At 39.3% G+C, this 12,019-nt stretch overlaps 1 non-coding gene and 1 pseudogene across 1 annotated transcript; one reads left to right on the top strand and one right to left on the bottom strand.

Annotated features, from left to right (window-relative positions):
• The first annotated feature begins 720 nt into the window (after window positions 1-720).
• LOC104430067 lies at window positions 721-2,554 on the top strand. Its single transcript, XR_005545986.1, has 7 exons — window positions 721-822; window positions 969-1,136; window positions 1,244-1,447; window positions 1,554-1,726; window positions 1,856-1,952; window positions 2,043-2,198; window positions 2,281-2,554. It is a non-coding gene; the product is annotated as a probable aldo-keto reductase 1 (transcript).
• Window positions 2,555-2,817: 263 nt separating this feature from the next.
• LOC104415444 lies at window positions 2,818-5,209 on the bottom strand (annotated as a pseudogene).
• Between the last annotated feature and the right edge of the window lie 6,810 nt (window positions 5,210-12,019).

Genomic DNA, 12,019 nt, shown 5'->3' with positions numbered 1-12,019 from the left:
ATATATTAAACAAATAGGCCACAAAAACCCTCGTAAAAACAAAGGCTCCTTCCTTTGATAATATTATCTCTTAACTGGACGGCAATGATATATACTATAGTATTTGCTTCTTCTTTTTTTGTTGCTAAATGTGAATATAAACTAAATAAACCTTATTGTTGAGCAAAAATCCAACTATAGCATGCATGAAGCCAAGTAGAAGTTTGAAAATTTAAAATTTTGTTATTAATCCTAAATCTCTTAATGATTTGTCGATATAGTCATTTCGATCAATTTTAGTCGAAAATCACCAAAATGGATTTTAATTGTTTTGCGTTAAATAGTCAGTGCTGATATGTATAATTTAAAAAAAATTAAATAAGTTTTTGGAACCCTTTTTTTTTTTTTCATTTTCCGATTTCTTTTTCTATTGTGAGCCGGCCACGTCTAGTAGCAACGCCCCTACCAGCCACTGTCGAGAATGCAGTCTGGCGAAGGGAAATAAAAAAAAAAAAAATAAGAAATTTTTTAAAGAATTCAAATGCTCGCGACGTAGTGGATGATGCGAAACGCAAGTATCCAACAGCTCAAGACACGTCTGCTCACGTGGTGGGTAAGTCATGGTCAAACGCGGCCTTCCATCCGTACTACCACTTGCTATTCATAATTTAAAGTTTCCCTTTCTTTATCCTTGCCGCCTGAACTCCTATAAATATGCACGAAATATAACGATCACGAAACCAGAAAATACAGCAAGTAGCAACTTTAAGATATCATCCGAAGATGGCTGAGCATCAGGGGATTCAGATTCCGCGAGTGAAACTCGGAACTCAGGGTCTTGAGGTTTGTATTGAAACTTCTCCTGTTGATTAAATTCTTGCGGATTCATTTAAGCTGCTTCATGCCGAGATGTATGAGTAATGGTTTCTTCTTCTTCTTCTTCTTCTTCTTCTTCTTCTTCTTCTTCTGTTGTTTTCGAATAATTGCAGGTTTCGAAGTTGGGTTTTGGCTGCATGGGACTCACGGGTATTTACAATGATCCTGTCCCGGAGGAAGTCGGCATTTCAATCATCACCGACGCCTTCGCCAAGGGGATAACATTCTTCGACACGTCAGATATATATAGACCCAAAATCAATGAGCTTCTTATTGGAAAGGTAACGTGATTAAACCGAAACCCACAAAAAACCAGTAATTTAGTCTTTTGACCGATACATTTTAGTTTTATGGTTATTAGAAAAACTTCATGATATCATTGACGCAGGCATTGAAGAAGTTGCCGCGGGAGGAGGTGCAGGTAGCCACCAAATTCGGTATTGTGAAAATTGAGGCAGACAATCTCGTGATCAGGGGGTCGCCAGAATATGTCCGTTCGTGTTGTGAGTCGAGCCTCGAGCGCCTTGGTGTTGAATACATTGACCTCTATTATGTGCATCGAATTGACACATCAATCCCGATAGAGGAAACTGTAAGTTTGTTTAGCAACTTTTCCTGCTCGTGTATGATTGTGGATGCTCTAAATGGGCTTTAGCGATCAGCAATTCATAAAACCAACTGGTTTTGAAAAAACGCAGATGGAAGAACTGAAGAAGTTGGTGGAAGAAGGAAAAGTCAAGTATATCGGCTTGTCGGAAGCTAGCCCTGACACCATACGGAGAGCGCACGCAGTTCATCCCATCACGGCCTTACAGATGGAGTGGTCGCTTTGGACTCGCGAAATCGAGCAAGAAATTGTCCCACTTTGCAGGTATATTGTTGTTCATCTCCATCAGAGGAGACTTCAAATTCTTTCCTAAGTTGCTTTCCAAAAAACAGCCTTTTCGCTTTGTATGTTGTTCCTTCCTAAATCTTTTGGCCCGCCTCTCAAAATTTTCAGGGAGCTCGGAATTGGCATCGTTCCGTTTAGCCCTCTCGGTCAAGGGTTCTTCGGGGGCAAGGGAGTCACAGAAACTGTGCCTGCAAATAGTTCTCTGGTATGTTAATGGTTAAATGGGCTCTTCTCTCTTAGATGCCCTTAAAGCTTCTTCACTAATCCTCGCTAATTTGTTTCCCTCATTTCTCAGGGAATGACATATCCTAGGTTTCAAGCAGGAATTTGGACAAAAACAGGGTCGTTTATGCTCGAATGGAGAAGTTAGCGAAAAAGCACAACTGCACCCCTATACAGCTTGCACTCGCATGGGTTCTCCATCAAGGAGATGATGTTGTCCCTATACCTGGTAAGGATCAGATGTTTACGACATCATTAACACAGATAACATGAATTGGGATATCTGTTTTGAAATTATGCGGTTTCTGCAGGAACAACGAAAATCAAGAATCTCGATGTCAACATTGGTTCCTTGAGAGTGAAGCTTACAGAGGAAGACGTGAAAGAGATCTCAGATGCTGTGCCAATTGATGACATTGGCGGCGACAGAATCAGTGAGCACTTTGTCCGCCGCTCGTGGAAGTACGCGAACACCCCCCCGAGAGATGGGAAACCGTCGGCTAATTAGACTTCTCTTGAGTGTGGTGATGAAGCAATGTTGGGCTCTCTGCTCTCTTTTGCTCCTTGAAACTGCTGCCAGAAAATAAAACTCAGAATAGCTTGAATAAGAATAAAACCAAATTAGGCAATTCTAAGTCATTGGCTTCTTTTGTACTCATGAATTCAATTACTCATGTCACCAAATGCAAACAGTTTCTGGTTTAGGCGACTCCACTCGAGCCAGGCACGCCTGATTAAGATGGTTTTTTATGGAACAGACTGCATGCACTCTTCTTATGGTGTTATTATCCCATCAGATAAATAATTAATATTTTCGAATTTCATTTATTTGTCGCCGCTCTTCTCAATGGTTCTATAATACATAAACTAGACGTTATAACTGAAACGCATTATATTTAGTTAACACATCAATCTAGTAACCGAGGTAGGAAATGTAGTCATAAGTAGATAAAATGTAATTAGATCAAGGGAGCAAGTGCCGTGGTCCGAACTTTTGGCACACACAGACTTGATGATAGATGATCATTCGGCCCACATCAATTAAAGTACACATGTACTTCTTATCTGTCAAGTCTATTCTTAAGACACTCGATGTTTCTGTGTGCTCATAATTTCTTATTCCAGAAAATAGTACATATTTTCTCACCTATACTTGATACAGAGCAAGCACTTAAAATTCCCTGGTTTTATGTTCAAGCTATTTTGTGATTCTTTCTGGCCTCAGTCACATACAGTCATAAAGGCAAGAGAGCCATAACAATGCCTCACGGACCATGCAATACTAGTCTTAAGCTGGAAAATTGCCGTCTCTTGGGGGTGTATTTGCGTTCTTCCATGAGTAGCGAGCATGGTGCTCGTTTCATCCGACTCCCAGCAACTCTGTCAATAGGTATGACATCTGAGATTTCTTTCAAATCGTTCTCCATGAGCTTCACTCTCAAGGAACCAATGTTATTGTCCAGATTCTCTGCCTTCGTGGTTCCTGCAGATACGGCATACATTTTTGACTGTTTATAATGCAACGTGTCTGCTGATAAGCTGAGAATTTTGGGGAAAAAGTGTTGAATTAATGTCATATGTTTCAAATTGAAAAGATGGCGCACAAATTTGGCTGCTGACCTGGAATAGTCACAGCATCTTTGCCTTGATGAAGAACCCAAGCAAGTGCGAGTTGCGTGGGGGTGCAATTGTGCTTCTCCGCTAGCTTCTCAATTCGTGCATAGAAGATCTTGTTCTTGTCCAAATTCTCAGCTTGGAACCTTGGAAGATGTCTCTCCTGAGAAAGAAATAGAATCAAAAGGTTTAGCAAGGTCGACTAGTGAATGAAGCTTTAAGACCGTGATATGAATAGGAAGTGAACATAATTTTTCTAATCAAAGAATGTAAAAAACGGAGCAGTTACATACCAGAAAACTGTTTGGGCCCTAACCACCAAAGAACCCGCGGCCGAGAGGACTGTAAGGAACAATGCCGATCCCGAGTTCCCTTCAACATTCAACAGGCCGACCAAAAGAAAAACCCCAGTAATTAAGTCCAGCAAACTATCACGCTGTTAATAAAGTACCAAACGATACAACTTATGAAGTGTTTCCTCTGTTCTCATTTGTTTTTTGGTTCTGAAAGTGATAGGACAGCAATATAACGTAACTACCTGCAAAGTGGGACGATCTCTTGCTCGATATCACGAGCGACCACTCCATTTGTAAGGCCATAATGGGATGGACAGCATGCGCTCTTCTTATGGTGTTGGGGCTTGCCTCGGACAAGCCGACATACTTCACCTTTCCCTTCTCCACCAACTTCTTTAGCTCCTCCATCTGTGATTATCGCAAACTAGTGAATCCTAAGCCAGTTCTAGTGGAGTACTTGCTATCGAACTGATGAGGAACCTGCTAATCAAAACTTACAGTTTCCTCTATAGGGACTGATGTGTCAATCCAATGCACATAGTAGAGATCGATGTAATCCAAGGCGCTCGAGGCTCGCCTCACAACACGAGCAGACATAATCCAGGGTCCCTTTCACCACCAGATTGCCGGGTTCCAGTTTTGCCACACCGAATTTTGTGACTAACTGCACCTCCACTCGTGGCAACTTCTTCAATGCCTGTACATATGAAATTGTTTATTTTACAATGTCGCTGAAATTCAATCGGCTGAAGAATTTGAATATTCCGATTTTTTGCACCACCTTCCCGACTAGAGTCCCATTGACTTTGGGTCCGTATACGTCAGATGTATCAAAGAACGTTATGCCCTTGGTGAACGCGTCAGTGATGATCGATATGCCGACTTCCTCAGGGACCGGATCATTGTAAACTCCCGTCAGTCCCATGCAGCCAAAACCCAACTTGGAAACCTGCAATCATTCGAAGAAGAAAGAAGAAGATTTCCATATATATGAGGAAGCAGCTGCAACTGTAAGACATCAAATGAATCTAACCAAGAAACGATGTAATTTCTTAAAGCTAACCTCGAGACCCTGAGTTCCGAGTTTCACTCGCGGAACCCGATGCTGATCGCTGGCCATTCTCAGATGCCCTTGCGGTTGCTACTAACTTGTTTTGCTGGTCTCATTTCCATCGATACATAGGAGTTTGAGGTGATCAAACCCGAGTCAGTCAAACAAGATAACAATCACAATGACAGTCAAACATTTTAGGTATCTGTCCTGAAGTGAGTTTAGTTTCCTAAACCACTAAGGCTGCAACAGCAACGCATCCACGCGACAATTGATTTGAATTTGGATCAAGACGCAGATGCTTATCTGACCCATTTGGTCCCCATGCCAATAAAGAAAAGGACAAGCGGCCTTTGACCTTGACCCATTTCCAAGGCAGATTCTCGAGAGCGATCTTTATCATAGAAACAGTACTTGGGTTTTGCATCACCCAGTACGTCACAAGGCTCTTCTATGACGTCAATTTTTCCTTTCGGTATAAGGCCAAGAATTAATCATATAAATAATTTCTTGAATGTGGACAGCTATTTGTAATTTTGTATGGGGAAGTTATGGGTCCGCTTCATTCAGTAACTTCGTTTAGACGGTTTTAACTTTATCGTCTGTTCAGTAGAACAAATATTTGCTGTTGATATTTCAATTTCCAGCACCTTATTGCGTTACATTTATTTGCTGTTAACATTTCCAGTATAATGAATATATGCAGTTTTATATTTATTGCCTTTGACCACGGCCTGGAACTAGGAGGAAGAGAAGATCAAGAAGATGTATGTCACTTTCCCAGACATACTACCAAGGCGTGAGGAGTCCATAACACTAGGAAAAGGTGGATATTCTTATTCCTCCACTCACGACATAACACCGCCATCCTCTCCATGAGCAGGGCAAGAAGAATCTATTCATGGGTATTGGTGAATGAGGCCAAATTTCTATAAAGGGCTTTTGCCTTTTATATTAATTTTGCTTTTAGGTTAAAAGCTGCACCCTATACCAATGATAGTTAGATGCTAGTTGACAAGGTTTTGAAAAAGAAAATAGAGAGGAAAGAAAAAGATAAAAGAAAAAAGTAATTTGGCCCTGATATTAAAAGAAAATCATTGTTGTATTCCAACTTTTTTCGAAATCTAGTGGATTCGCAGAGTGTCTCTGCATGAACACATAACTCAAGTTTGGGTGAATTTCAATAATAAATTTTCTCTGGGTGGATTGTTTACTCGCGTTATTTTTCTAAAATTGGCATACGGTTTCTTAATAACCAATATCAAAGTCTGGGTTGGCTAATCAAGAACATCGAGGTTTTTTTTAATGATGTTCAATTGAAAGCAAACTATATGGTAGAAAATAAAATCAGAATCAACAAGTTCGATGGGTAGGATTTCGGATGGTAGAAACTCCAAATCAAGGACTATCTTTATCAAAAAGATCTATATGCACCACTTGAGGGTTAGAAACCCAAGATCAACGAAGTGGATTCAACAGCTAAATCCAGATGGAAAATTATTGATCAAAAGGCATAAGGTGCCATTCATTTGGGGCTAAAAAAAAAAATAGGGTACCACATAGCAAAAGCAAAGACTGTAAAAGAAGCCATGAATATTTTAGCTAATATTTATGAGAAGCCGTCCACATCAAATTAGATATTTTTGTTGAAGAAATTAGTTAATTTGAAGTTATTTGATAAAGATTCTGTGGCAAAAATATTAATAGTTTCACACAGGTCACAAGTCAATTGGAATTTGTATGCATAAATTTAGATATGAAACTTCAAGTTTTATTATTTTTATGTTCTCTTCCGAAAAGTTGCAAAACCATAATGTAAGGAATTTCGAGCACCATGAAGAATGATTTGACTTTGGATGATGTTGTGAGCAATATCATATATGTAGAGATGTGAAGGAAAGTCTCAAGTGGAGATAATTTTTCCACATTTACATCTTCGACAGTACTAGCAATGGAGAATTGTGGGAAAAGTAGAAGTAAAGGAAAAATCAGTGGGCGCGATAGGTCACAATCAAGGGGAAAGAGACAAGTTGCAAAAAATGAATGTTGGTTTTGTCACCAGACTAGACATCGAAGGTTTCAATATGAAGCCTAAAAAATGAAGTAGGAAGATGAGAATCAAGGAACTAATGTGCTTAGTAATGAACCTTTACTAAAGAACTTGTGTTTGTCCGCTGGACTTGACTATGGACAAGTGGTTTATTGATTCGAGTACTTCTTTCCATTACACATCGCAAAGAGACATATTAATTGATTATGTCAATGGAGATTTTGAACAAGTGGTTGTAGGAAATAGACACATCTGTCCAATTGTTGAAAAAGGAATTGTGACTATGCATATCTCAAGTGGAGGATGTCTAGTTTTGCACAAAACTAGACATATTCTAGAATTGAATAAAAAATCTGATCTCAACTAATAAACTTAACCAAGAAGGTTTGGTAACAACCTTTGGATGCAAAGAGGGGAAGTTAACATTAGGGGTAAGAGTGACAATTAAGAAAAAACATATGGGTACACTTTATCTTCTCCAATGAGACAATATTAGTGATATGGTTACAACTACAATAGCTATAGGTAATATATCTACTATTTGACATTATTATTTGGGACATCTTGTGTCACGCCCCGAACCCGAGGTACACGCACATCGTTCAGTGGTTGATTAAAATGCAACGTTTCCAGTACAAGTCGCTGACCCTTTCTTTTAATCTTTCAATTAAGCACATGCGGAAGCAAATTAAATAAACACCCGAACAATCAAACACAAGGATAGTCAAAACATGCGAACACTTTTTCACAAACCATACTTTATATACATGCCAGGTTAAACCTACAAGTTCATATACAAAAGATCTGTCCCAAAAAGAGGTCCTAACCAACCTATACCCTAGATCCCTCCAACTCCGGCGCTGGGTCCTCCACGACACCATTTGGAATGCCGATGTCCATGGGGTGAGCTACCTCCCCATCCTTGGTTTCGATGGTAGGCCCATCAAAACCCTACAATGGACCCTCCCAAGCCCCATTACACTCGTTAATGTACCACACTTTGAAGCAATGAGATATCTAATGACAGAGACCATCATCAACCAAAATAGTGGTCACAACTAACTCACGGGTCTCAGTGGTCCCGGGAATAGGAAAAAAGGTAGACTCATAGTCTATTTCTTTCAAGAACCCAAAACGAACATGACATCATTCTATACTAAGGACTGAAAAATGGTTAAACACGATGGGATGAGATAAATCTCAGTGAGTCAAAACCCTAAACCCCAGTTATAACACAAATTCGTCTCAATAGCGGTCCAAAACATGCATCATACAGAACTTACCTCGCCTCGACACGTACCTGCATTTTTTTTTTTTTTTTTTTGGTAAAGATACATGCACGTTAGCTCATCACATATGCTATTATCAGTGCAACAAGCACAATTTAATAACCATAACATATCATATCAATCACATAGATCCCGATTATAAGGTAAAACCGTTATGACAAGTCTCATTCTGTGCTACACAATTTTATCCCATAATCAGGCGGAGGTATCACAACCACTTGGGCGTGTTTCGGTTATTACAACCTAACAGTCACGACCAACTCAATAGTCGACGGTCATCCGGCATAACCAAGCGTCGTTCCGCTCCGTCGAGCACGGCAACGTCTACACCTAGATGGCATTCCATAAAGGAGCATCGGCTCAGCCTCCACTACGACCGGCATCCGTTGACATGGGGCATCCGAACTTAATCAGGCATCGCCTCCCCAACTCCCATTGGGTGACGGGTTTTGATAGCGACCACACGCACACACAAACTTGGCCAAGAACACCGTGCTTTGCATCCAAATACCTTGTATTTAAATAATGAACTTGGCCCCTTTTCTTAGTATTAAAAATCTCGGTAAAATAATCGTGCGTGGTCATATATTTAAATCAAACCAATAAACAGGATATACTCCCATTTTGAAACTCAACGATTTTATATAGTACATACAAATTTTTGACGTCAAAAACCAACACTTGGTATTTTTTCTATTTAAATACCATAAAATCATATTTTTGCAATAATAATCAATAATTACCACCAAGCATTCAATTGCACATTATATCATAAATAAACCATTAAATTTACATATAAATTCAACCACGAGAATTAGCGTAAAATTTCACTAAACGGCTAATCCAGCACAATTTACGCTAATTAAAATTAATTAATTAAATTGTGATTAATTAAATTAAATTTATTTAATTAACCTAACCATGGTTACTAATCTAACCCAAGTTAACTAATCTAACCTAGGATAGGCTAACTCAACTAACCACCTAAACTAAGGATTAACCAACTAATCCTAATTAACACTAATCTAACCCCCTAAGCGCAATTAACTACCTAATCAAGGATTAGGAAGTTAACTCACCGGATTTGGATGGTGGCGGGTTCACGCTGACAGCGGCGCGATGACGGTGAAAACCTGAACCTATCGGGTCTCCAACGGAGGCTTATGGCAGTTGAAAACAGCCCAGCAAGCTCATGGCTTGTGGCTAGCCACGATTTTGCTCAGTTTTGCTTAGAGGCTGGTCGGGGCTGGCTGCGGGTGCTAGTGGCTAGATGGTGTAGGGACGGTAGCTAGAATGGGCAGCTACTAGAGGCGGTGAGCAATGAGGCGGATGGTCAAGAGACGGCGCAGCTAGACAAGCAAGGCGGGCGGTGACGAATTGAAGGTCGTGGCGTGAGGCGGTGAGGCAAACTGGTCGGTGGTGGAATGGACAGTGGTGGTCGGTCGAACGATGAGGAGTAGCTGAAGGAAGAAAATGAAAATGGAGCAGATGGGGGGTTTCGGCTGAAGGTGAACGCAAGAGAGGGAGGGGGAAATTGGGAGAGAGGGAAGAGGGAATGAAAGTCCATTGCATGGCCAATAGAAAGCCCTTAGCAAATATCTAGCCCATTATGACCAAAGTCTTAAAAGTCTTCATCCAGCATAGTCAAGCACTCCTCCAATGAAAATTTAGCTTCAAAATCTCATAATTAAACCATTTTGGGCAGCCAAAAATCCCTTAAAACAGCCCATCCGAATTTCCACTTTCATTTTTGATTTGTTTGAAATTGATTTTCCGCAAAATTCTGGACTCGACGGAATTTCTCTTAAAGATGAGGGGACATCCTAAAAATAAATCGTGACACGCTCGAATGTCCGATTCCCAAAATCGAATTAAATTTTTTGATTAAAATCGATCGAACGCAATTTTAGTACAACCCGATTTTAGTACAACCTAATCTATTGGGTAGTTTTTAGAGATTTTAGCGCGTTTGACCCGTGGTCGATAATTTTCGATCCACGTTTGTGCATCTTCCGACTCGTAGACGACTCTCGATTGTCATAAAAATCGCAAGATTTCAATTACATGTCCCAAGTATAAAATCGATAGAAAATCGGGAAAATGCCATTCGGCGCGAATTTTGCAATCTTGCGGAATCACTGGCAATTCAATTATGTCATTCCATCAAATCGACCTATATCTTATCACAATTCAATTATAAAGGTGTCATATTGACCATTGCCAATTATTATGATCGAGCAGTCGATTTCCGATTGAATTCTCTAGTCTATTGTGTTTATATCCCTTAATAGCTTCACATAATAGGTTAGTTAACTCGTGAGAGGCTAGCTCAAAGCAAAATGACCATAGGCATGTCGACGAAATGCCCATTTTATATTATCGAGACGAGGTCGAATTTCAGGATGTCGCATCTTGGTAAAAAGAGTGTAAAGCAGTTACATTCAATGAAATTACTTCCAAATTTGCAAAATGTTGAGTTGGATTTTGGTGAGAGTTATATTTATAGAAAACTAAAGGCAGTTAGTTATTAATTGGATGGGCAACAAAATAAAAGCTAGAAACTAGAGTGAGTTCATACTGATGTGTGGGGACTGGCTTAGGAACTCTCTCATGGTGATAAGAGATATTTTGTCACATTTATTGACAATGCAACAAGAAATATCTGGGTCTATACTCTCAAAGAAAAATCAGAAATATTCGAGATATTAAAATATGGAAGACCATGGTAGAAAAAGAGATATGTTATTGGATTAACGCTCTAAAGTCTAATAATGGTGATGAATATACAAATAAGGAATATGCAAAATACTTGAGCCGAGAAGGCACATATGGTTAAAGATTGTTTCTAGAACTTCACGAGAGAACAACGTAGCTAAGAGGATGAACAAGATTTTTCAGGAACGTGCGAGATACATGAGACTACATGTTGGTCTCTTGCTTCATTTATAGGCTGCCACGTTTAATGTAGCTATTTTATCTAATCAATAGGAGTACATCTAATGTGTTGGGTGAAGAAATTTCACAAGAGCAACGGTTAGTTAAAAAGGTTAATTATTTATATTTATAAGTTTTTGGTTGTATTGCATATGCTTATTTGCAAGGAGGATAGGAAGAAGTTTGATACCAACTCTCAAAATTGTGTCTTTATCAAATACAACGGTGATGAGTATGGCTCTAGGCTTTTGAATCATGATAATAACAAAGTCATCCGTAATCAAAATGTGGTATTGCATGAAAAAATGATGTACAAAGATCATTAGACAGAGAATGAGAATGCAGTAGAATCAAAATATGCTAAGCTCGACACAATCCTTGTGAAGATGGTTCAAGCGAATGAGAGTGCACTCGAAGGAGAAGTTCAAGATGAGCCTATTATTAGTGAGGATGCAGTTCAAGAGGAACACAATGATTCGGCGCAAACTAACAACCCTAAAGTACCTATCTTGTGGAGATCTATATATGTGAGAAAGTCAAAGGTAATCTTTTATCCATCAACAAATACAGTTCTAAGCCATGTCTACATGCGGAAACATAGCCCGGGTTTGGGTGAACTTCAATAATAAATTTTCTTGTGTATTCTTTTGATTCTATTATTTTATTATTATATTTTGCTTGAGTGGATTATTTGCTCACGTTATTTTTTTGAAATCGACATGCGATTTCTTAACAATGGGTACTCAAGTAATCTATAAGTTCAGCCAAAAAAAAAAAAGTAATCCATAAGCTCTTTGACTATATCCACGATTTGAG

The sequence above is a fragment of the Eucalyptus grandis genome, chromosome 8 (genome assembly GCF_016545825.1).
Source record: "Eucalyptus grandis isolate ANBG69807.140 chromosome 8, ASM1654582v1, whole genome shotgun sequence".
In the NCBI taxonomy this organism is placed as follows: domain Eukaryota; kingdom Viridiplantae; phylum Streptophyta; class Magnoliopsida; order Myrtales; family Myrtaceae; genus Eucalyptus; species Eucalyptus grandis.
The sequence above is the reverse complement of the archived record's forward strand: the minus strand, read 5'-3'. Positions and strand labels throughout refer to the sequence as shown.